Source organism: Xenopus laevis, chromosome 1S, assembly GCF_017654675.1.
Source record: "Xenopus laevis strain J_2021 chromosome 1S, Xenopus_laevis_v10.1, whole genome shotgun sequence".
Taxonomy (NCBI): domain Eukaryota; kingdom Metazoa; phylum Chordata; class Amphibia; order Anura; family Pipidae; genus Xenopus; species Xenopus laevis.
In genome coordinates this window covers 103,455,690-103,481,372 of record NC_054372.1, presented here as the reverse complement: position 1 = coordinate 103,481,372, position 25,683 = coordinate 103,455,690, and the positions used below count along the sequence as shown (strand labels likewise).

Genomic DNA, 25,683 nt, shown 5'->3' with positions numbered 1-25,683 from the left:
CCACACTCCAAGGACTTCGTGTCTCAAAAGCCAAGTGAAAGTTTATTCTTGCTCAACGTTTCGGCGCTCCAACTGAGGCCATCTTCGGGAAGACCTTCATCTTATCTGACAAAACTTCTCTGTAGGTTTCCAAACATTCCACATGAACTATATACTCTGTCTTTGCTTTCTTCCTAAATATGTCCTTTTGGTGAGTCTTCTCAGCTGCATTACTATACAAATTCAAAATTCTAAATTGCTTCTATATTATGTTTTTTATGATTTATTATAATCTCTGTTGATGCTGCACAGTAACATTTTCTAATAACTATACAAGTTATTCAGGCTTTTGTTGCTGAGTAAAATATTATAATATTGTGTCTCAGAAAGCATTAATTCAAAATGATTGTGTAAGCTGTGCCAACTTGCTGCCACTGCTTTGCCGCTGGGGGCACCATATCATTGATTATATCCTTTTATCAAGGAGTATAGCATTGCCACTTATATGTGAATATGCAGATAATTATGCAATACACTGTATGTGCACAATCTGGGTAATTTTTGTGGCTTGGGGGGTGCTAAAAATCAGTGAAAGAAGGCATTGTGCCACGGTGCTGCAGAGAGAGCCACGCAAACAATCTGTGTAGTGTGCTTCCCACACAGACTTCAAAATAAAATGGTATCTGACACTCTGGCTTTGTCTGGCAATTGATTCTCAAAAGAGACTGATGTATTGCTCAGCTGAGATAACTGCTCTGTGATCATTGCTCCCACTGGGCATTTTAAACATCCAAATAGTTGTCTAGTGAAAAGAACTTAACCAATATAATGCTCAATATTTTCTTCTGTAGAACAAATAATAACATCAAATGAAATATTAATTACACTTATGTTTTTCCTTGTAATGAAGATTACTTGGCAGATGAAAATATGTTATAAAGATGAGAAGGCCAGAGACATGACATTACATTCAGAACATAAACTACTGTGTGTAAACACCAATAACTGGTCAAGCCAGAGCACTAGTATCTGCAATGACCCCAAGAAAGTAATTGGAACTGTTGTTTTACTACACACTGAATTGTACCCCATATTGATTTATATTTACAGGGTTTTTTTCTTTTCTGTGAGCAGTGGTTTACCATCTGGAAGTGTTGCTAAATAGTAACTTTGTGTATAGATATTTTGTCCCTGATTTACTAACATTGGCAAAAAAACTGCATCGCTATATTTGAAACTAATCAACAATTGGTTTTAATCACTCCAATCACTACCTCTTAAAAAATTAAATTAAGGGACTAATTAAAACAAATCAACAATTGGTTTTAATTACTCTAATCGCTATCTCTTAGAAAATGAAATTAAAGGACATGTAAAGCCTACATTTTTCTACCATGTATATGAGTTGGGCACATCTCCCCCATCCAAATGGCATTATTTGTACTGCATATACCCCTCCGTTTGTCAGTGTCATTACATTTTCCTAAAAGAAATAGCAGCTTTCACCCAGGGGGCCATTTTCCCTCTGACACATCATCAGTGAATTTATATCTGCAAACAGCACATATGCAATGTAAAGTTCATGCAATTTAAAGACTGCAGGCTTACACAGGCAGAATTTAAAAATAGGAGTAGACAACTAGAGCAGAGTTTTTATGGGAAACAGCGATGCTATCTCTTCACTGGCTGTTAGACTGGAGAGTGTGTTTAGTAATCTGAGTTGAGAAGAATTGGGCATGCTCATAAGCCAACAGCCAAAGGAAATTTCAGAGAGAGGGCTGAGTGGGTTAGAGGAGCAGAAGGAACCCTAAGTGATTTAGGGGATGCTGCAGCCTATTAACCTTTCAACAACCAGAGTGGCAGGTATCAAGATATTTCAAAGAGGCTCTTCAGTGATTCAATTTTTGTGTGGGAGGTTTACATGTCTTTTAAGATCTGAGTCACTATGGGTTAATGCATTGATGCAATTAAAATGACTAAGAAAGCTACACCAGGGTAATGTTAGGCACTTTTGTGTACTTTTTCACTGGGCTGGGGCTACTGGCACGGGGAAAAAGATTGCTGTGCCACCATCTTATATTTCTTGCATAGACTTATGCTTGTGCGGTAGAGTCAAATTGAAAAATGTTACTCTACTACGCATGTGCAAGTCTAAGAGGCACATTTACTATGGGTCGAATATCGAGGGTTAAATCCTTCGACTTCGAATATCGAAGTCGAATGATTTACCGCAATTTGTTCGATCGAAGGAAATGATTTGAAGGATTTTAATCCATCGATCGAAGGATTTTCCTTAGATCAGAAATTACTTAGAAAGCCTATGGGGACCTTCCCCATAGGCTAACATTGGTGCTCGGTAGGTTTTAGGTGCGAAGTAGGTGGTCCAAGTTTTTTTTAAAGAGACAGTACTTCGACTATCGAATGGTCGAATAGTCGAAGGATTTTTAGTTCGAATCTTTCGATTCGTAGTCGAAGTAGCCAAAAAAATACTTCGAAATTCGAAGTATTTTTCTTTCTAATCCTTCACTCGAGCTAAGTAAATGTGCCCCTAAGTCTCAGTAAGAAGGCGGTGCTATTCTTTTTCCCAAGGGCCACTGAAAACGTGCAAATACTGAAGTCAGTGGGGCTCATTTATCATCACGGGCAAATTTGCAAATTGGTTGTAACCCATAGCAACCAAGAAGTGATTGACTGCTTTCAGCTCCAGGTAGAACAATGAATGCAACCATAAGATCAGTTGCCATGGGCAAATTTTTCCAGTGTTGATACATGCCCTGACAGTGGTGTTCCTAAAATATAGGTTTACTCCCTAACGAATAAGGCTTTGTGTTACTAAATCAGCCCCTTGTCTGGTGCACACTACAGGCATCTGTAGAATAAAACAGCTTGTATTATCTACTTGATTCCACATAATGGTTTGATACCACCCTGCTATTCTGCTTTACTTTATGAGCATACCAAAGGTTAATATGATTCTCAAGCTTCATATGATGTATGTAATCCTTGCATCAGTTTGTTGCATTGATGCCTTCTTCTGAACTCTGATGAAGTAAGTCAACAGCCAAAGGTAAAAAATAGAGCTGTTTGGTGAATAGCTGTAGGGTGTGTGCTGAACCCATCTTGACTCAAAAAGCCTATAAGATTGTGATGTGCTCACACTGAGTTTAGGATTAAATCAAAGATTCTTTTCCTTTCAGCAGACAAACTAGTCAGTGGAGAATACTACTGCAACAGTATTCCTCCTTCAAATTCCCTTTCATTAGCAGAATCATATCGCATGCAGCAACATCATACCATTTACTCCCTTACAGCATTAGATCCCAACTTGAGTCAGTCAAACTCACCTTAGAATCTTCCCCCAAGGACCTTCACACTCCCTTTTTACATCTTGTTCTCCTCTGAATTATTAGCACCACCATCCATTCAACATCCATCAAATATACTGCTACGAACCTCAGACTCCTATAACCTTCTATAGAACATCGGTTTCACACAAAAGAGTAAAATTCCTTTACATGCATGAAACTTTCCTCCACTCCACCTGCAGAATCTTGATCAGTGTCCGATGCTGACCATCCTCCCTTCTGACATGAAATTGGTGTACTCTGAGCCATAACTGGGTTAAATTCATACATTTTCTTCCTTACACTATTATGCATATTCAAATTAAGGTTTTGGTTTTTTTGGAGTTAAAGTTGTGTATCATATCTGAAGGGAACAGTCTAATTAAGCACATAAAGGAATTAATCACAAAAAAGTACCAACAAACCCCAGCAGAAGAGTAATATATTTAGAGAGCCTCTGCTAAACAATTTAAAGTTAACTGTGAAATAACTTATTCATATGGGACCAAATACCAAAATGTTACAAATTGAAAATTATTTTTGATTTCTTCTCGAACACTCTACCACCCCTACAGGTATTTTGGACTGTATGGGGCAAATTCACTAGGCAAATTTTTGCCACATTTCACTGCACTTCGCCAGACGAAAATTTGCAACCACTATGCTAATTCATTAAAAGTTGCGTCTGGGCAGCTGAACGCTGGAAAAATTTCGCTACCGTTAATTCTTCAGTGTAACCATTTCATAGCAATCTTTCGCTAGCATTCATTTCTGCCTAGCGTAATGTCGTAAGTACTCTTACGCTTAGGTCAATTTGAATAGAGTGTACATATAGGTTGTATACATGTCTTTATTTGAGATGTTGGTGCAAATGCTTGAAGTGGCCACTTATTATTACAAATGTCCAAGGAAGCAAAATAAAGAAAATCTCTAATGTCCTAGAGATGAGCCCTTCCTAAAACAAATGTGGCATGCCCCTCAAATTAGCTGGGAAACAAATGTTAACACCAAAATCCTTAATAGATAAAAGTTAAGCAAAAATTCACCTGATGATAGGGCGTGAAACTAGCGATGGTCTCTTTCATTAGCGAATTGTCGTCTACACCTGTTAGAAAATTGTCAATGTCCCTGCTGATGATGTTTCTGACGAATTTTCACTTCACCCTTTAGTGAAGCCATTATGGCTTTTGTACCACTCCTATAAAATGGAAAACATGATCAAAGAGGTAATGCAATTGTATCATTATCTGCAGGTATCATGGTTGTGTTGCTCACAAATCAGTCATCTTATAGTGCTTCTGTCTCCCATAGGGCATATTCAGGGCAATGCACAATGGCACATGGGTGATTTTTTAGCGACACTGAAAGGAAATGCAGCATAATTTTTTTTAAATTCCTTGCAATGTTTGCTTTCCATAGATGATTTTTAAAAACTGCTTGTACAGACAGGAACAACTGTATTCTGCTTTAAAAGGCTGGCACATAGAGCAACATATGAATCCCACAGTATAAACACCTTTGTAAATAAAAATTAAACACTCCACTTATATTGCCATTATATTCATTTGGGTTTCAGAGAATGAGATCTGACTGAAGACAATGCCCAAGTGATTAACTCTGTATCCCTGCCCCTTTCCTCTAAACACCGTAGACTGATTCACAGTCACACAGAGAAGCACTTTTGATTATTTTAAATAAGCTGCAAAATAGTTTAGACATTTATTCTGCCATATATAACTTAGTAGACAGGGGAATTATGACAAAATAGAGTATGAGCAATTGTACTCCTTTCAAGATTATCACAACAATGGCTTGATTTTAAAACAAGGGGATTATTTATTAAAGTCCAATTTTTTCTAGTGTAAAAACACTATTTTTGGTAGAAACAAAACTCTTATTTTATCAAGATGTATTAAAGCCCAATGGTGTTAAAAGTCAGAATAAAAAAGTACTCCAACTCAAACCTGCCGAGTTCATGTAGAAGTCAATGGCAAATGTCCCGTTAATATCCTGATCTGCGCTGGGTTTCGTTCAATAATCTGAATGTTGTGGTGTCAGGTGTCAAATGCGAAAAAATCGCATTTTTCTGTGACAAATCCGAAAATTTTAAAAATATCTTGGTCACATATGTTTTTGCAGCAACTATATATATATATATATATATATATATATATATATATATATATAATCTTTACTCCTATTAATAATTGCACATTTTACAGAAATAGTCCATAAGGTCTGCAGAATTTGTGCTAAACAAGATTTAGTAGTTTCTAGGTCAGTTTTGGGCTGTGGGCAAAGAGGGGCCTTCTGGATTTGTAGAGAGCAAATCTCCTGCTGTCCCCTTAGGGGGCAATGACAATATTCAGCAAGGTGGATATTCACTGTGGTGCTATTTGAAGGGGGGGGCGGGGCGATCCTTTAGGGGAATCTCTACAGAGAACATATATGGGAGAAGATTTATGTGGCAAGAAAAAAATCATAGTGTTCAAATGCAGTCCACTGTAAATCAGGAGAGAATGCATAAGCATACATGACCTTCCCTTTTTATATTGTATTCAACTGTCATGGTAAAATGTGAATGAGGCCATAACAGTCAGTCATAGTAGGGATGCATTGAATTAAGGTTTTGTTTGGGATTTTGCAAAATTCCACACTTTTTGCAGGATTCAGATTTGGCAGAGACAAATACAAACCCTAAAAGCCACAAAATGTTAGAGTTTGGGACATCTGAAACTGACAATTCTATTATTCAAATAGGATTTGGTTTGACATTCAGCTACATGTTTTGTGGATGATTTTTGCCCAAATCCATAAATGTTGGAATTGGAGGTAGTTTTATTATTATTATTACAGACAAAAAAGAAAAAAATGAATTATCTGCTCGATATAGACTCTGTGGGAGATGGCCTTCCCTTAATTCAGGAGAACCTTTCCTGGTAGTCTGCTGCACAAAAAAAAATCCCAAATGATTTCAGTAAAAAAAGGGTGAATTTCTACTTGACTGAGGGAAGGATAGTAATTATCATATTCAAATCAAATTAGCCCTATTTGCATAAACAACACATGAAGGCAGCTTGTAATGAAGAGAAAGTGTCTGTTCTCAAGCCACCTCCATTTTAAAATGTGGCCATTTTATTAGTTCAATCTCTGCTATCGGGAAAAAATCCTCAATGTTTTACCCTGTTGTCCCATTCCCTATAACCTTCGTTATGTTCTTTTTGTGGCCTACTAATGATTTTCTTTTTATGCCAAGAAAAAAAATACATTAGATGTGTTCATAGTTTAATAGAGTAAAATGCAAGACAAAATAAAGCTGATAATAAAGTTGAATTTCTGAAATCTAGTTCAGCTGTACTAATCACCCTGGTCTGTGCAGAACATGCAGTAATTATAGAGGCAAATTTGCCCAATGTTTATAAAGGAGCAAAGGAGCCCCGGCATCTTTATGATGCACGTTGGCAAATGGTGTATGTGATTTGCCATTTTGCTGTGTAACTAAATGATCAAATTCAGTTATTTTTGGATGTTATCATAGATGGCAATTTTTAATAATTTTGGGAGATATCATTTAAAATATACACCTGTCTTCCTGTTACTCTTTGGTTCACAGTGTTTACCTTGTGCTCCAAATAAGTGTCAATTACAGTTAGGTTGGGGGATATAATTTACAAAGAGGACATGACATATGTATCCCCTTTACCTTACATTTGTGCAGAACATGCAGGTGTTAATTGTACAGATTACTGTTCAGGCAGTGTGGGGGGGTGCCTTTGTTAATCTGGCCTTGTGTATAGAAGCAAGCTAAACGTAATTTATTATTATCTACATGCAATTTATCCATTATTAAGGTTGGCTAAATATGCTACACAGATGGGTCATGATGGAAGTTTATTTAACGTGATACTGTGTGCAAAACAAAAAGTTTTTTCTTCAGTTTTAAGTAGATGCAGTAAATAACTTGGGGCTGTATCAGCAGCTCTATCTGGTGCACTAAAGATCTGCTATTGATGAAATGGGGACAGCAGTGTCCAGATTCACTACATGCTGTATGATAGCACAGTGCTGCTTCCTGCATTTCTGAACTAGTGAGTGTCGCTTCGCTCTGTGTTTGTCTCAAGGCCTGCCACAATCCATTCACTGAATGGAGCAGAGTGAACACACTTAATTTTACTCAGTGAGTCTACTGTCTGGCAAACACAATCTACAGCATGTCCAACATTTATACACATTGGACCAGCTATCTGTAAACTTGTGATTAGTGATGGGCGAATTTTTTCACCTTGTTTCGGCGAAAAAATGACGCCCATAGACTTGTATGGCGGTGTGTGTCAAAAAAAAAAAAAAGACGCGCGTCAAAAACATTTCGCAAAAAAATTTTTTTGATGCCCATAGACTTTAATGGGCGTCTGTGATGTTTCGCCGGCGGTGAATTTTTGGCGAAATTAAATGGGTCAAATTCCCCCATCCCTACTTGTGATGTAAGAATTTACTGTTATTCAGCAATAATAAATTATCTTAAATAATATTATCAACTTTAACAACACCTGCCCAAACAGGATGATGCGAAAGAATGCTGTGCTGTGATTTGACTGTATAATGCAGAGTGTCCTAGTTTCTGCATACCCTGACCACTTCAAAGGCAGTATGACCTGATAGATGTAGCCAAAAGAAGGTCTCTAAGTGCATTACTATAGTGGCATAAGTTGAGATGATTATAGGAATAGTGGACATCCAGACTGGCTTATTGTTTTTCTGGTTTTGTGTGACTGGCCACTTTCAGATATGTTTAACATATTTCTGCTTATTAATAACAATAATCAAGTAAAACTATTCCCCTACCTTATCGGTGGATCAACATCAATGTGAAAAGAATGCAGCTCCCTTGGCTTGTCTTCTTTAGTATTTGAGCTCCAGTCTGCTTGCCTATCAAGTCCAAATTGTTCACCCATCGTACTGGTCATAATAACCCTTTGCCCACCAAGCTTCCCAGTTCTCAGTCTTGCGACACTTTTCAACTGAATCAAAGTACTCTCTTCTGATCTCTTCTTCGGATTCTCTTTGCTAATCCTCACTTATTATTTATTGTGAGGCAGTTATGGGATTCTTATAATGACAATACATTTCGTTGTAATATTCTTCCCTTTGTCTTCAGATTTATAACATGTTTTCTCATCATTGTTCTGTCTTAAATTCCCTTTCTTCTAAAATGGAAAAAAGCACAACAATTCAAATCTAAATAGGAAAAATAGAGCATAAGATATATTTACAATTACCCCATCCATGCTTATCCAGAGGTACAGCACTTTTTGAGGAAGAAGTTACAAAAACAAACTGAAGCTGCTCAGAATAGGTGGCTCTATAACATTCAGACTTATAATTTAAAGGAGAGCTCAACATGCACATGCTCCCTTATATTCTTTTTTTCCCTTGATAGTCTAAGGATAAGGAGAATTTTAGGGGTATTTTCATTAGGGAAGTGTGTATGGAGGAAGATGGAAACAAGTGCAGCATTATCTGCTGTTCAGCACCCTGGACAGCAGATATTGCAGCACAGCTTGATGTTACGTACACATTCATGTCTTTATTATAATGTTTTATTTAATAAAACTCCAACATATTCTGCAGTCTTTGTAGATATTATACATCATTCACATACCCCAGTGGAGCTTACAAATTACAGTTGATTTAAATATTGCATAATATTGTTGAACAGCAACTTGCATTCATTTTTGATGATACTTTGCATGTTATGGCAGATTTGTTTTCTGAAGGTGGTATAAACTCGTTTAGCATCAAACACAACGTTTCGGAGTTACAGCCTCCTTTATCAAGAACACTTGATAAAGGAGGTTGTACCTCCGAAAAGTTGTGTTTGAGATCCACATAAAACACTTATATTTTAGCACAATTGCAACAGCGTGTGCCATCCTACTTCTTCACTATATGGAATAAGGGAACCAAGTCAAGCAGCAAGGTTTCTGGATAGAGCACCACCACCATAAAGCCATAGTCTTTTAAACTATTGTATGCTACTGTTTTAGTATGACAGAGAAAAAGGAAATATTTGGATGAAGTGGAGTCTATGGGAGACTGCCTTACCGTCATTTCTAGCTTTCTGGATAACAGGTTTCCAGGAAACGGAATCCCATACCTGTACATGTTTTATTGGTGTGACTGCAGTGTCTTTTCAGAAAATGTGCATAATGTGTGATGTTTAAGATAAGGCAAAACTGGCACATGGATACAATTCAACATCAAGAAGCCCCTGAAAATGTAGTGTTTCCTGTTTGCCACAATAAACCACAGGGATGTCCCCCTGTTTTATCTTGTACTTAAGATACAAAGAGGTGCTGATCCGCTCTCAGTGCTGTGCTTCAGATTAGAAAGAAGAGGTTTTTAAGGTGTGTATTATTATCATAAGAATGTGATGCTGTCAAACTGGAGATACTCAAGGACATTAAATAAATGGATGCTTCTGTTCATTAAACCTGCAGAATGACAGGCTTGATTACAGGAAGACATACTTGCATTGACAACTGGCTAAATTTTGTGCAGGCAAAAATATAGGTTTGGGGGCCCTGAAAGCATGAGACTTAGGCCATGGTCAGTGTCAGGAGTATGTTCAACAAAACCTTTGTTTGCAACCTCTTGTTTTAATCTACATATAGGGTTTATTTACTAAAATTCCAACAAACTCCCCTCCACAATTTTACCTTATATATCAATAAAATAATTCGCAAAAAAATTGTGCGAGAAAGACTCTATAAAATCATGTTCAGATCTGACGCCCAGAAACTCAGATTTTTTCGGGTTATCACCTGAAAACCCCTAATTTTTCTTATTATCTTATGTAACCCAGCGCAGATCATGATATCTTCCAATTGTGAAAGAGACATCTGCCATTGACTTTAACGTGACGGTGGCAGGTTTGAGATGGAGTATTTTTGGACTTTTAGCAGGGTATAATAAATCACGAAAAATTCAAGTTTTGTTTTTCCACTAAAAAATGGTGTTTTGCCCTTTAAAACTCTGACCAGAAAATTTGGGTTTAAGTAAATAACCCCCATAGTCTCCTCAACAGCTGCTACTATATATATATATATATATATATATATATATATATATATATATATATATATATATATATATATATATAATTTTAGAAAATCATATTTAGAACAAAACCTTTTGTTTCTTGAAAGCTGCGCTACATAACCTCTCTCACACTATGATCCTCACTATAACAACTCTATAACTCTGCCTACTAGTCCATGGAACCTCTCAATAACTCCTGTTATTATCTTATGTCCATAAAAGCTCTTCTCTTATTTTAGAATTCCTCCCATTCCCATAAAACCTCTCTCTATAATTCAACCCATTGCATCATATTCACCCACTCTATAACTCCTTGTTCTTCTCTAAAGACTCTCCATAACATCTCTGCTACATAAAACCATTTTCTTTATAACTCCTCCTACTGCTCCAAATACTGTAACCTGTCTCCCTAATACTATGAATAAACTAGTCCTGAAATTCCTCCTACTCCTTTATCTATATATATATATATATATATATAACCTGTCTTTGTATATTATACAGGTATTTACTGTTTCAAACTTTTTAACAAAATGATTTACCTTTTGTGTCTAATTACATTAAAATAATGTCAATATGTCTATGTTACTCATGCAATTCTATAGCTGATAAGACATATTCTTATTCCCACAGCATCGGCTAATGAATTATGCCTTATCCCATGATCCAAGTTATAACCCAGCCCCCACAAAGCCTGGCTTCGCATAAATGATAATTTTTCTTGCCTACAGTATAACAATGTTACCATCAGCATGTTATATTTTGTAGGGCCTCAGATACCAGCTGGACCAATTCTCTTATGACAATATGTATACCATACCAGCATGAAAACATTTCATCTGCAACAGACGTTTTTAAAACACTATTGAGCCCCCACCTCTCCTCCACCAATACGCCCCCCCCCCACAACCCTTATCGTGAGAAAGTGAGGAGGACATGTCACTAGAAAACAAGTCCCTTTTCAAATTCATATTAATTTATCCATGCAGTCCGGCTGAGCCACAAGGAACCTTGTGAGGGGGGCCAGGAGAGGCAGCAAAGGGAGGAGTGGGGGGATGGTGTTTTGTGGGGAAAAGTATGAATAGAATCTCAGACACAATAATGCCATTCATAGTTGGATTGAGCAGACACAATAAGAAAGTGCTGTATGTGTTGGGTGAACAAAATGGCTTCGTCCCAATCTTTTTTCTCTCCCTCATTATATAATAGACATGTATTGTGTTCCATCCTCTCTAAACAGAGAATGAGACTCATGTTTGTATAACCAGCAGAGAGAAAGAATCAGAAAAGTATACTCTAGGAGGAGGTGGGAAACCAGGACCTCATGTTATGCTATAGCACTGGACTTTCAAAATATAGATTACAAATTTCTTTAATTACTGGCCACAAAGTTTATCTCAAATGGGGAGGGAAAAAGGAATGCTTTCATATTTTGCTGAAATTTCTACAACCTATCCACTGAAGAGTTTGTATAAAAGCAGGAATGAGATGAACCTGACTGTTGCCTTAATGCCTTTAACTCTATCTTAGTATAAGCTGCTGACACACGTTTCTATGAATACTTTTCAATGTGTTTTATTGATTGACTTGTTCTGCAAGGCTGTATATACTGCATGTGTCTTTCACAAATCACCTGCAATAAAGAGAATGCCTGGCCACTGAAACATTACAACTGCACTGTATGTACACAGGTTATCTTTACTCAGCATATTTGCATATAAATGGGTGTTTCCATATTGTGTACCTCAATCTATTTATGCGCCATAGTTTATTACAGAATAGTATTATCATGGACAGAGGTGATAATGGCTATATAATAAAGTCCAAATGCAAAAAATTTTTAGGTTTTTAACTATAAAATCAAGATTTTTAGTGGAAAATAAAAAATGGAATTTTTAGAGATTTATTATATCCCAAGTCTGAATCCGAAAATCCACCATCTCAGGCCTACCGAGGTTGCATATAAGTCAGTGGGAGAGGTCCCTATCCTATTTTGACATTTCTGTGGTCTGCTCTGTAATTAGCCCGAAAATCCAACTATTTTCGAGCGATTCTGTAAAATTTTAGAGAGTTTTCCCCCGATCCAATGAATTTGTGCTTTTTTTTTAATAATAAATAAGGTCAAATAGTGGATTCTAGCTTGGTCTGACTTTTTTATTTTAAAAAATCAGATAAATTTGGATTTTGATAAATAACCCCAACAGTTTAAATGTGGTGGCTGGCTATGCTGACACTCAGGTTCAAATGAAATTGACATACAAATTGTGGAGGGCCAGGTTACGAGCTATATCAGTCAGTGGATCTTTATATAGCAAGCAAAGCAATCACATTTTGATGATCTTCTAAACATACTAAGATAAACACGGTACAAAAAACTTCCTTTACACAGTCCCTATCCACTCACACAACAACAAAAAACGAGAGACTACATATATAAGTAACAAAAAACTTGGATGTTTCTGATACTTGAAAAACGGTTTATACCTGAAACATATTGTGCAGCATTTGGATTACAGGGTTAAAAAGGCATTTTTTGCAGAGGAGTCTCAGTTTTATTTCTTTTTTCAGTTAAAACTATGAATGCAAAAATATATATTTGTTCATACATGTATAATGAACTACTCACTTTACATCCAGAACTGATATCTGTACTGTATATATACCATAATACAAACATAATGCATAATGCAAATTCAGAGCCATATTACTTAACTTGCAGTTTTAATATTATTATTATTCCTTAGTAAAAAAAAAAAATATGATACCTTACAGATCAAGTCCTTAATCAGCAATTGTGCAGGATTTGGGGAGTAAGCAGTAGGGCTAAGCAGAAAATTTTAAGGAAAAAACATAAAAGCATCAACAGAAGTGAAAAACTCTTCCTGCAACTCATTCATGTGCACGTCCTAACATGTTTCATGTAAGATGCAATGTTGCTTAATCCTCAAGAGTCCAGACTCAAAATAATTAGATCATAATTAGATTATTAAAAACTTGTGACAGCCCACTTTTTATTCTAATACTGCAGCTTTCTCTACATCCTTTTGTCTTAATGTTCTGTGTTCAGAGGAGCCATCTGAGTGGATCACACTAAGCAAATTTTCAGATGATTTCCCTGTTTATATTTTATACCAATCCTATCTATAATCATAGAGGGTTTAAAAAATGATTGTGCCTTGTACAAACTGGAAATTATATTGCACAAGACAAAGGAAAAATGCAGAGCTGACAATCCAGCCTAGAGAACTGTGAAACAGATATGGACATACACTGTAACAAAATATACATTTATATACTCTGAAAAATTCAGATTGATGGCACCTTAGGAAAAAACAACATTTTCCCCTTGAATTTGTTATTTAATTTAACCACCGAAATTTCTCTATCTATGACTGCATAGGGGAGCAGGCTGAAAAAAGGGAAAGCCGGCCTATTGAGCTTTTGTTTATATTTCACAGTCATCGAAGACCTGAAATTTCTTTTGTTACCAGGCAGAGAACTGACTGATTTCTGTGAACACACAGACACGTCTGGTAAAAATCATTGTTGGAGTTTTGTAAAAAAGTGGGTGACAGTAAAAGATATCTCACTGTGTATAATGTTTTCACTTTCCCCATTATTTGTTTTATAAAAGATAAGGATTCTGTGTACAGTATACATTCAAAGTGTGGGCAAATCATTGGAATCACTGTGGGAGATTCATCTTGATATAAGTGCTATCCGATCTGGAATAAAAGGTATTCCATTTACTGATAAGACTATTAAATATAGTGACCTAAAGGAGTTACTCAACAATAATTTGGTGTCCATCTGTGTGTGTGTATATATATATTATAATATATGTTACAAAATAATACAGAACCATATACCAATGAATTGTTGTTTTCCCAAACTAGAAGCCTAATTTATTGCTCTATAAACATTTTAATTTAATAAAATAAATATATACTTCAGTGGCTCGAGATTTTCAGTATAAAGATAGCAGATTACCCTTGACCAGAGAGACATATAGAATGCTTAGTCCAGGAGTGTTTTGAGTTCAGCACAAGATCTGAATGTGCATTTTAATAAGTCCCCTTTAACTGTGTGAACTGGTTGTTTTTAGTAAAATCAGGAAATGCTAAAATAGATTAAAAGGGCCACCAGACAATTCGGAGAATCAGTCACATTCAAAAACAAAAAAAAAACCAACACTGATAAAGAAAAGTGACCCTGGCCTAGATTCAATATAGGTCGATATTTTCTTGTAAAAATGTGGAACTATCAACCAATTCACTAAGAAAAATGATTTTTTATTGGCTCATATTTCTAATAACATATTGCAAGGGTTATTAGCACTGCATTTAAAATGACAGGTACCAATACACGGCAAAACATGGTGGATGAAACAGTGCTTTGAATGATAAAATGTAAAAAATTCATTTCATAAAAAAAAAAAGGCTACAAATCAGACATTTTGGGGCACATTTACAAAGCTCGAGTGAAGGATTCGAATTAAAAAAACTTCGAATTTCGAAGTGTTTTTTTGGCTACTTCGACCATCGAATGGGCTAGTTCGACCTTCGACTACTACTTCGATTTCGAATCGAACGATTCGAACTAAAAATCGTTCGACTATTCGACCATTCGATAATCGAAGTACTGTCTCTTTAAGAAAAACTTCGACCCCCTAGTTCGGCAGCTAAAAGCTACCGAACTCAATGTTAGCCTATGGGGAAGGTCCCCATAGGCTTGCCTGCGTTTTTTTGATCGAAGGATATCGTTCGATTCGAAGGATTTAATCGTTCGATCGAACGAATAATCCTTCGATCGTTCGATCGCAGGATTTGCGCTAAATCGTTCGACTTCGATATTCGAATTCGAACGATTTTAGTTCCTGGTCGAATATCGAGGGTTAATTAACCCTCGATATTCGACCCTTAGTAAATCTGCCCCATTAAGTCATTTACTAGTCACCTAAGATTTCACATACAGCCATGTATTGTGTGTTCAATGATAGCTTGTTTCCTTTTTAATAAAAATAAAATTTTTTCTGTTTAACAACAGTTGTGATCCACACATTTATCAAAGTTTGAATTTCAAATTTATGTGAATTTTTAAAAACTCCCCTAATCTTCCATAAATTCGAAATTCGAACTTTGATAAAATGAGTAAATGAGTAGCACAACTGAAATTTATTTTTAAAAAACAAATGGAATTTTTTAAACTAGGTTGAATGCAATTCCCCCGAAAACGAGAATAAAATTAGTTTTGAGTTTAAAAAACTTGATTCGAGTTTTCTCTCCAAAAAAAAAAAAATCTAATTTCAGGAAGGCTGAAAATTGATCCCAGGACCCCTCCCATTGACTTAAACAGTAATTCGGCAGGTTTTAGGTGGTGAATAGTCGAATTTGAATTCTTAAAGGGCCAGAGTATGATAAATCTCGAAATCGAATTTATAATTTTTAAAAACGCAAATCGAATTTGAATTACCCCCTAGTCGAATTTGACAGTTTTGACCTTAAAAAATACTCGAAAATTCAACTTTTGAATTTTCAATTCCACCCTTGATAAATCTGCCTCTTATTGTTCACTTCTATATGAACATTTAGGTAAGTGTGAGTGGTATTCTCAGACACTTTGCAGTTGGTTTTCTTTTTTTATTATTTGAGTTATTTAGCAGCTCGTCAATTTGCAATTTCAATAATCTGGTTACTATGGTCCAAATTACACCGTATTACATTTGAATAAGAGACTGGAATATGAATAGAAGGTCTGAATAGAGAGATGACTAATAGAAAGTAGCAAAAATAATACATTTGTAGTATGTAACATACTAAAAGGTACCTCAAAGCTGAACCACCCTTTTAATATCACTGAAAGACTACTTTTTAGTGAGTGTTTTTGCTTTTGGGGTGTTTTTTCCTCCCAAAGCAAAACTTCAGTGAAACGGGAGTTATTAACCCAGTGATAATAACTAGAAATCTGTGTCCAGGAAAACTGCACTAATCCCTGCATGATTGAATAATTGGCAAAATGTTTGTATCAGCGTAATGTGACAATAAACCAAAGGGACAGATATTGCCTTATTTTTTCAGCTATGTGATTGTCCAAACTGTATATATATATGTTTAGCACTCGGACAGCAGCTGGATTATGAAAGTATGACTAGGCCCAGCATTGTTCTATAGATTAGTAAATGGAACAACATGTTATTCCTGAGTCAGTTATTTTTGTTATTCTATCACTGTACATATTTATTAGTATAAAAACCTCTAAAATACATATGTTCCTCAGCTCTGTACAAGAAATAAAAATAAATGCCATATTAATAAAGTGACTGAAATACAAACCAACCAAATGGTTGAAACCCCTATAATGGGAAATTTTGGTTATATAACACAATGTTTTTGTCCTCCTCATGGGTCTTAATCATAATTTCTCCTGTGTAATTCTGCAACAATACATAAGATAAATGTAAGCCCTTTGGGAATGCAACACCATTCCCTGTGGCAGTTTTATGATTTATATCTTTCAGAAGCTCCAGTAATAGTAGCCCCAGTCTCCATTATGTTTCCCTTGATATATCTGTGTTGCCTGTGAAGTGTTTTTTTTAATAGATACACAGTGTTAACAAACAACGGTATGCTGCATAGTAATACTTTTCTCACAAATATGCCGGTTCAGCAAGATCATTTGGGGATGCAATGTTACTTGTAATTCAAAGCGGACACCACAATCTTCAGACTAGGGAGGACCTATGTTGTGCTCAATCCACGTGACACGTAGAATGTGTGTATTTCTATAATTATATGCTTGTGTGTAACTTACAGTACAGTACTGGAGTCTTGGGTTTGATTCCAGAAAGGGAACTAACTACAAAGAATTAGTAGGTTCTCCCAATGCTTGTGTGGGTTTTTTGTTGTTAAGTCAGTTTTATTCCACACATAAACATACAACAAGGTTAATTTGTGCCTGATAAAACTGACTGTAGTGTATGTAGAAGCTCTGCAGAACATGTCAGCGCTATATAAATAAACAATAACAATAATGCAACTAGAGGTAACCACTCTACATTCTGTCTATACAAATGTATATGTATCAACTCCATTGTAGCTGGTGTAAGGAAGCCAAACTGTCATTCATGGATGTGAATCACTCAGGCTGTCAAGAAACTGATCTGTGCTCTACAGCATAATATGCTCAGGAGCTACCCCTCACTAGTTATGTAAGTATAAGAGCAATGGAAAATGACAGTCTCCCACATAAACTATACACCATATTTATTATTTGTGTGTAGCATTTCAATTAATTCAATTATTATCTGTATATATTTCATATTTACTGTACATTTTCTATTAACAGTAAATGCTCCATTCTTAAAATATTCTTGTACTGTAAAAAAAATGATTCTATGGCAACAAGAGCATAAATAAAATATAGTACTTTTAGTGAAGTAAAACTCTCCAGCTTTTACTCCCCAGTCCCTTGCTGACACAAGTATTTATTATGTTTTAGGGTTAGAAGAATAAAAAGGTTATTTCAATAGGGTTTGCTCAAGTTGAATCACTCTGTATGTTTTAGTTTCAAGAAAGTGATGTGGGCGCTGTACTAATCCATTATACATGGCTGCTCGGGGAAACACATTTGTGTTACCTTGAAAAAGATTCTGAAATTCTTTTTTGATCCATCAAAGAGGGTGAGGCAGATAAGTATATAGTAAAATAGTACTTTAACAGTCCATGGTTTTTTTATTTAAGATATATTATTATCCTATCATTATACATCTTAAATGTTTTAGTTCATCTGTGTTCACATCTGAACTACTTTTGGATTTAAAAAGCACAGAGATTTTGGGCTCTTAGGGGCAAATTCACTAAGCGCCGAAGCGCCGAACGCTAGCGTTACTTCGCTAGCATTTGGCATTTTCGTTACTGCGCAAATTCACTAACGAACGCTGGCGTAGATTCGCTAGTGTTACTTCGCACCCTTACGCCTGGCGAATTATCGTAACGGATGTTACTACGCAAATTCACTAACGCGCGCAGTGTACTGAATGCTACCTTTTACGCTAGACTTCCTTCGCCACCTCAGACCAGGCGAAGCGCAATAGAGTAGATAGGGATTGCTTCAAAAAAAGTCAAAATTTTTTCTAAGTCCCAGAAAACGCTGGCGTGTTTTCTACATGATGGGTGATAGGCTGAAAAAGATCGCAAATTTTTTGGGGCTCCACTCCTTCCCCCCTACATTTCCTGACTCATGGCAACTTAGCTATACAGTGGGCACATGTGTAGGGCAAAATAAAAATTTTATTTGATGTTTTGAAGGTTTTCTAGGCATTTGTAGTGCTGATACGTATTCCTCCATTGAAATTTGAATTTGGCGCCGTATGCAAATTAACCATCGCTAGCGTAACTTTGCTTCGCTTAGCGAATCAACGCTAGCGCAACTTCGCAACCTTACGCTACCCCTGAGCGCAACTTCGGATTTTAGTGAATTTGCGAAGCGCTAGCGAAACTACGCCTGGCGAAGTGTGGCGGTGTGGCGAAGTGCGGCGAAGTTACGCCTGGCGCAACTACGAATCTTAGTGAATTTGCCCCTTAGTGCTCTTGCACTAGCATCTGGGGTAAATGATTCCACCCTTTCCACAATAATGCGCCTATTTTAAACCATGCATTACTATTTTATAGCTGTACTCACTGAGAATTGCATATAACAGTTTTGAAATTAACATTTTTTGGTCAAGTAAATCTTGCATTGCTCTGAGGTAAGGAGGCCAACTACAAATGGTTTACTGGCCCCTCTATGGCTGCAGCCCCATGAGTAAGTGTTAGCAAATAAAATTGCTTGGGCATTCTGACTATGTATTGCAGTGGGAACACACTTTTGCCGCTATGCAAACACTGGCCTGCCATTCTCCACTTCTACTCATAAGTGAGTGTTATGAGCTATAGACTATACCACAACAGTTTCCCCATATCTTTTCTCACTGAAGCTGACTCAGACATCAGCTAAGACATTCCATTGACCTATGCCTAATTCTAATATGTCTGAATGTTTTCAAATGCTGCTCAATCAAAGCTGTTATGTCGCTTTCTAAATCCAACTTTCATCCAATCCAGCAAATTATAAAGGCATTTGCATGTAGGTTCAATGTATATACCAATTTATTGTATAGCACTGTTAAATATGGTGGTGCTTTTATGTATAAATATTTTAAGGCAACAAGCAAATTCAAATAACCCATAGACATGTATATCTGGCTTGTATGTTCAAAAATATGGGAGATGGGCTGGTATAAAGTGCCTCCATCTACATATGGTGTAGAGCTGAGAACTACTATCTTGGCAGATAATCCTAAAAAAGCATTACAATTTTGATTCAATAAGCACTCACGTAGATCAGGTGCAGAATGAAAACCGAAGCACTTTTTTTTTGAACCAAGTAGATTTTGACCTCATCAACACTCAGACTGGCCACAGGTCACGCCTTTCATATGGTAATTAAGTTCCTGCACTGTTTTCCTAAAGAGAAGGAAAAAACAAAAGCCCCAGAATGTTACAAGCAGGGTGGAAAGGAGGGAGCACTGCATGCTGAAAGGAACAGAATGTTACAGTACACATAGGCCATCATCATAATTAGTGAGAAGAATTAGTACAATAAAGGAAATCTACTGGCGGTTTACAGATTATGCATGGATGTTGTCTGGAGTTAATTAAGGAAGTCCTCCTGCTAGATCTCAAAACAATGTTAGTTTATTACCCCCTCATTAGAAGGTAACCTGATCGACATCCATGAACTGTTTTAAAGGGCCAAAACTAAAGGAAGCATACATAGCAGAATAGCAGAACCAGTAGTATTACCAAGGAGTAAAACATAAAAAAATATATAAATATATAAACATTTTAAATCTCTTGTTGGAAACATATTTCAGGAAAAATTGTAAAATCCATTCAATTTAAAAGGTAAAGACCAACGGTACAAGACACTTTTCCACAAAAGGATTCTGGGTGAGCAGAAATTAGTGTCACTCATCTTTATGGATATATGCATAAAATGAATCTGTGGCCTGGCGCTGATAGGGGACACAGACTGTGTATATATTAGTGATGTGAGCCTGGCTGACCTCAGCGGGGTGAGATGTCTTTTGGGCGTGAGAAAAACTCTGAGACCCTTTTCACAGCTGTTCAGGGCGTCCCATTGAAAATGACAAGAGCATAGTTAACCGTCTCCCCCCTCCCTTCCTCTTCCCATTCATTCTGCTAACCCTTTTTGAGAGATCCTTAAAAATACACCTCATTACTCAGGGCTGGTTGTATTCAAGATCCTGCAGTGCTCCTGTTATCTTAGTGATTCCCTGCAGTTTCCTTGCTACTTTTTATCTCTTTTTTTCCTTTAGGAGAAGCACATTTGTATCTTGTGTTTCAAAAACGGGACTTGGCTCCAAACTGTCAAAATAAAATCTAAAATTAAAATTTTGTATATCTCTTGATAATGGATGTCTTAATTTTTTGTAATGAAAAATGTTGTATGATTGTTGCATGATTTATTGACAATTAATTCTAATTTATTTTTATCCTCAGTTAAGTGACTATTCTAAATAATTTATGCTACTTTCAAATGTTATTGTGAGAAAATGAAACAGGTGCACAAAATTTACTTTTTTTTCTGATTCGTAATATTTTTCTGCTGCCACTGTTTAATATATGATTCACAATATGACATTGGTATAAAAGCTACTGCGGCCATTTAAGTGTAAACATCATTGATAATGCAGGTTTCACACTGTGCTACTATCATGTCAGCAAGGTGGTGGAGATAAGGTTTTGTAAAGATGGGTTTTTTTTGGAAATCAAGCAGTATGAAGCAGATTGTATTCTAGTGCATATTAATATATTTGCACACACACAGTTCTTGATGTTCAATAAATGGTGCGTGTGTAAGCTTTCAATAAAATCTTATTTTACATGAAAATCTTATTATAATAATTTCTGATTATTTATTTTATCTCTGCATACACATGCATTGGACCAAGGGCTTGGTTCTATTGTTGCACTTACCTACAAACTGGCTGTTGGTTTTATTTGGCAAGAAACCATACTGCAAGAGACTCAACATTTTTTCTTTTGAAAGTGTGAGTGATTATCAGTTAAACAAGATGATTTGAATTTTATTTGTGATTGACAATCAATTTTTATACACCCCTGCACTAAAATGTTGCCCGAACTCCCTTCCTATCTTTCAATTAAATACAAGCACTTCAGGAAATTGCTGCAATGCAATTGCAAGACATCTACTTTAAGGTTGCGGTAGCCAGTAGGGTGTGGAAGAAGCCTTTCTGAAAATGGCATCTGAGTTTATATTTTAAACATGTTTTCCCTGTCTGAAGCTACAGTAATATATGCAGCCAGGAGATTAAAATGGCAGCTAGTGCTTATTGTGTGGCTTATACTCTTTGACCTGATGTGTCATGAAAGTCTATATAGTAGGAAATGGGAAATTGTAAATTCACAAGCTTTCATTCAACAGAGCAACTATAAGAACAAATCATGCGGCCATGTGTGTGTAGGACTAAGTTCATTCTCACCATGCATTTTTTATAAGCAGTCATCCTGCATTAGGAACACATTTGCAAAATGTTACACAGAAACAACGGTCCTGTGTGACAAGTACAGAAGTAACATTCTTCAAAGGAAAAGTGTTTCCCTCTTTCCTTTACATTCAATTCTGTCTGAATCATGTAGCTGTATATAGGCTATCTCAGGCAATAGTATCACCATGTGTTTTCACAACAGAGGAGACCCTTTGTGAGCTAGCTTCATCCTCATGCTCTCAGTTACAAAGTATGTGCAAGCTTGAGAATCTGAGAATAGGTATTCTATAAGCAATGGTATCAGGAAACCATTGTACTTAGCTAAAAGAGTAACATAGTAACATAGTGAGTTAGGTTTAAAAAAGACACATGTCCATCAAGTTCAACTTTTTTTAACCTGCCTAACTGCCAGTTGATCCAAAGGAAGGCAAAAAACCCATCTGAAGCCTCTCCAATTGGCCTCAGAGGGGAAGAAAATCATTCTTGACTCCAAAATGGCAATTGGACTAGTCCCTGGATCAAATATATACTGTATTTAGAATGCCCTAAAATATTTATATAAAAATGGCACACATATGGCTGGGTGTTACAGCCACCAAAGCTATTAGCTTAACAGCCCCACAACATAACAGTAATTATTTAAGAATCCCCCATATTGCAAACTCAATTGTCCTGCACATATAAAATAGCTTTTTAGCCTATATGTTAGACCAGGGTAATATGAAACAGATATGACAGTTGTACAAGCATCTACAATATAGACCAATGATAAGGAAATTGTGTGTGTATAACTATATAGACAAATGGTGGCATAAGAGAGGAATACTTAAGAGGTATATGATCACTGTGTTACTAGATGACAAATTTTGTTTGGTTTACAATTGATTATACAGCTTAATTTAGCACTAGCTGTGACACTATCTGTCAGGGATGGTAAGCTCCTACTTCATCAGTAATGAGACAATTGGCTGGACAGAAAGTATTGCTGTGCAATACTTATATAGTTGATTTTCAACCCTGGCAAGTAAGGTAGGAACATGGGCACTCTATTTCTCTAGGAGAAAGCAAGGGTTGTGTCGCAAAGTCAGTCTTTTGTGTGCCCTGCCGAGTAAAACCCTCTGCCTGCCACAATGCATGGGCCATGGGGAAACAATGCTGGGCCTTTACTAAACTTTAATTTCCCTGGAGATGCTGCCACAACCTTATATTTAGAATGCCCTAAAATATTTATATAAAAATGTATGTACACATATGGCTGGGATGTTACTGCCACCAAACCTATTAGCTTAACAGCCCCACAACATAACAGTAATTATTTAAGAATCCCCCATATTGCAAACTCAATTGTACTGCACATATAAAATAGCTTTTTAACCTATATGTTAGACCAGCGCTGTCCAATTTATATGGTACAGAGGGCCAGAATTTTTTTAATCTACATGGTCGAGGGCCAATAATGGAAGCCAGTGTTAGCCACTCCCAGTTTTTAGACCACATCCACTTAAAACCACACCCATGTTACCGCAAGACCATGTCCACATTAATAGCACACCAAAAAACCAGATGGTTGGTGCTCACTGCAGGGATCAGGGCTGGAACTAGGGGTAGGCAGAGTAGGCTCTGTCTAGGAAGCCATCATTGAGGGCCACACTTTTAATGGGGTTTTTTTCATTTTTGTCAAGCGTTATTTAATAATTTGTTTCAGTAATCATGGTCACTCAGTCGGTGGAACCCCCCTCCTTCACCTCCTTTCTCTTGCCAGCAAGTAATAGCTCCTTTTGTGCGGTGTGGCAGTGCAGCGCGACGTGTGTATACGTGTCAATGGCGTCACTAATACGGTTGGAGGCAGAGAGCTGGCGGCCTGCTTGGCGTGGCTTGCGCTTGCTGCGCTCAGCATTGCACAGTTGCACTGAACTGAAGACATTCTTTCTATTACTGTGAAAGTGTGAAGCTTCCTGCTGGCACAGCCAGGTACAGATTTGGGCCAGGGGCCATATGTTTGCTGTTGCTGCTGGCACAGGTACATAAATACTTGGGGGCAATATGATGTGATCAGATCTATTTTTGGCTGCTGCTGGCACAGGTAAAGATTGGGGGCAATATGATGGCTGCTGGAGGGCTGTATGAGGGACTAAGTTAAGTCCTATTAAGACATACCCTTAAATCCATATGCCTCCTCCTCCCCTGTATATAATACAGTACCCCAGCATATGATTAAATAACAATAATTTTCAAATGCTAACAAACCCCCAGAACAAATACCAAGCTTATGTTCCATAGGGATTTTAGGTCAGGCAGAGTATGGCAAACACAAGATGCAAAGAGCAGTCAAAGTATGACACACACAGGGAGCATAGGGAAGAAAGAACAGATCAGGAGACAGGAAAATCAGGACAACTCTAATATGTACTACATACGGTGACACAGTGCTGGTGCCCGATTAGCATTTTGTATAAGGTGTGAACAGGTGAACAATGTGGGCAGTTTCAGTCTGGTTTTAGGTGTGAACAGTACAGGGCTTTAGGGTCTGAACAATAGAGGTGTCACAAGTGTGAACAATACAGGGGGATTACATGTGTGAACAATACAGGGGATTACAGTGTGAATTTGAGGTTTAAACTATGCAGGCGCCAGTTAATCTCTGTACTGATACCTTTTAAAGTTTACAAATGGTAAACAGACACAACAGGCAAACTTTGATGTGGAGGACCACATAAGGACAGCCCTGTGTTAGACCATCTACAATATCTTTCACAATGTTTTACTGACAAGGGCATTGTACAGCTACAATTCGTTTGGAGACAGGATTTGGGGGCGATCAAGTAACAGTATGGGTTAAAAATCAGATATTGCTGGTGTACCGTGTGGAGGAAAGAGTGCTTCACTACTGCAATGTGACAAAGTGTGAAGTTTTTAGTGTTTTTAGTGTTTCATAATACATTTTTTTGGTTAAACACCAATAGTGTTTCTGCTGCACCCCCTGCCCCAAATCTTTCTTTTCATTACTATCAGTAGTCAGCCAAGTTGATCTCTGACTAAGACAAGCTCCAACTTAGACATTTTAATAACTTACTAACTCACAACCATATATTGATAATGCATTGCAAGCAGAAACAAAGAATCACCTTCTTCTCCCTCTCCTGCATTTTTCTTTTATCTTTGTTTCCCTACACTTTATTACTTATAACAACACATGCAATGTATTTTTTACCAAATAAATTAAAAGGTAGAAATAACAAGCCACCCAAACACACCCAATATAATTACAAATTATATTACAATAATCTCCTATCCAAAATGCAAACTATTGTACTATTTTACTTAAATCTTTACAGTATATTTGGTAGTACAAAAGTCTATGGGTTGGACTATTATTGCTGTCTTTAAAGAAGAAGAGTTTGTATATGTCTTAAGTATCCAAAAATCCCTGGTTTATTGATGACCACCATGATGTATCAACATGGCTGTAAAGTCTTTTGTGGGATAAAATTTGTGGCTCTGCCCTTATATGTATTCTCTCACAAAAACACCACTCCTGGTTATCAGCTCATTTCTACAAATCAATATGAGTGTGCAAAAAGACATGCACTGTGAGCAGGAAGAATGCACAAAAGCTTGAATGTGTAGTCTTGGTAATCAACATTGCTTTCTGCAGAATTCCAGTAGCTGCCAGGGTGTATCACATACAAG

General features: G+C 36.8%; 1 long non-coding RNA gene across 3 annotated transcripts in view; it reads right to left on the bottom strand.

The window, feature by feature from the left end:
• The window catches only part of LOC108703702, a 62,668-nt gene that overhangs the window by 5,789 nt on the left and 31,196 nt on the right, over window positions 1–25,683 (bottom strand). For 2 of the 3 annotated variants that reach the window (XR_005964996.1, XR_001933485.2), the window contains exons 2-4: window positions 19,797–19,924; window positions 8,166–8,527; window positions 4,370–4,521 (exon numbers count right to left, since the gene is read on the bottom strand). This is a non-coding gene — a long non-coding RNA (uncharacterized LOC108703702). The remainder of the gene's footprint in view (window positions 1–4,369; window positions 4,522–8,165; window positions 8,528–19,796; window positions 19,925–25,683) is intronic. The other variant, XR_005964997.1, reaches the window with a different exon arrangement.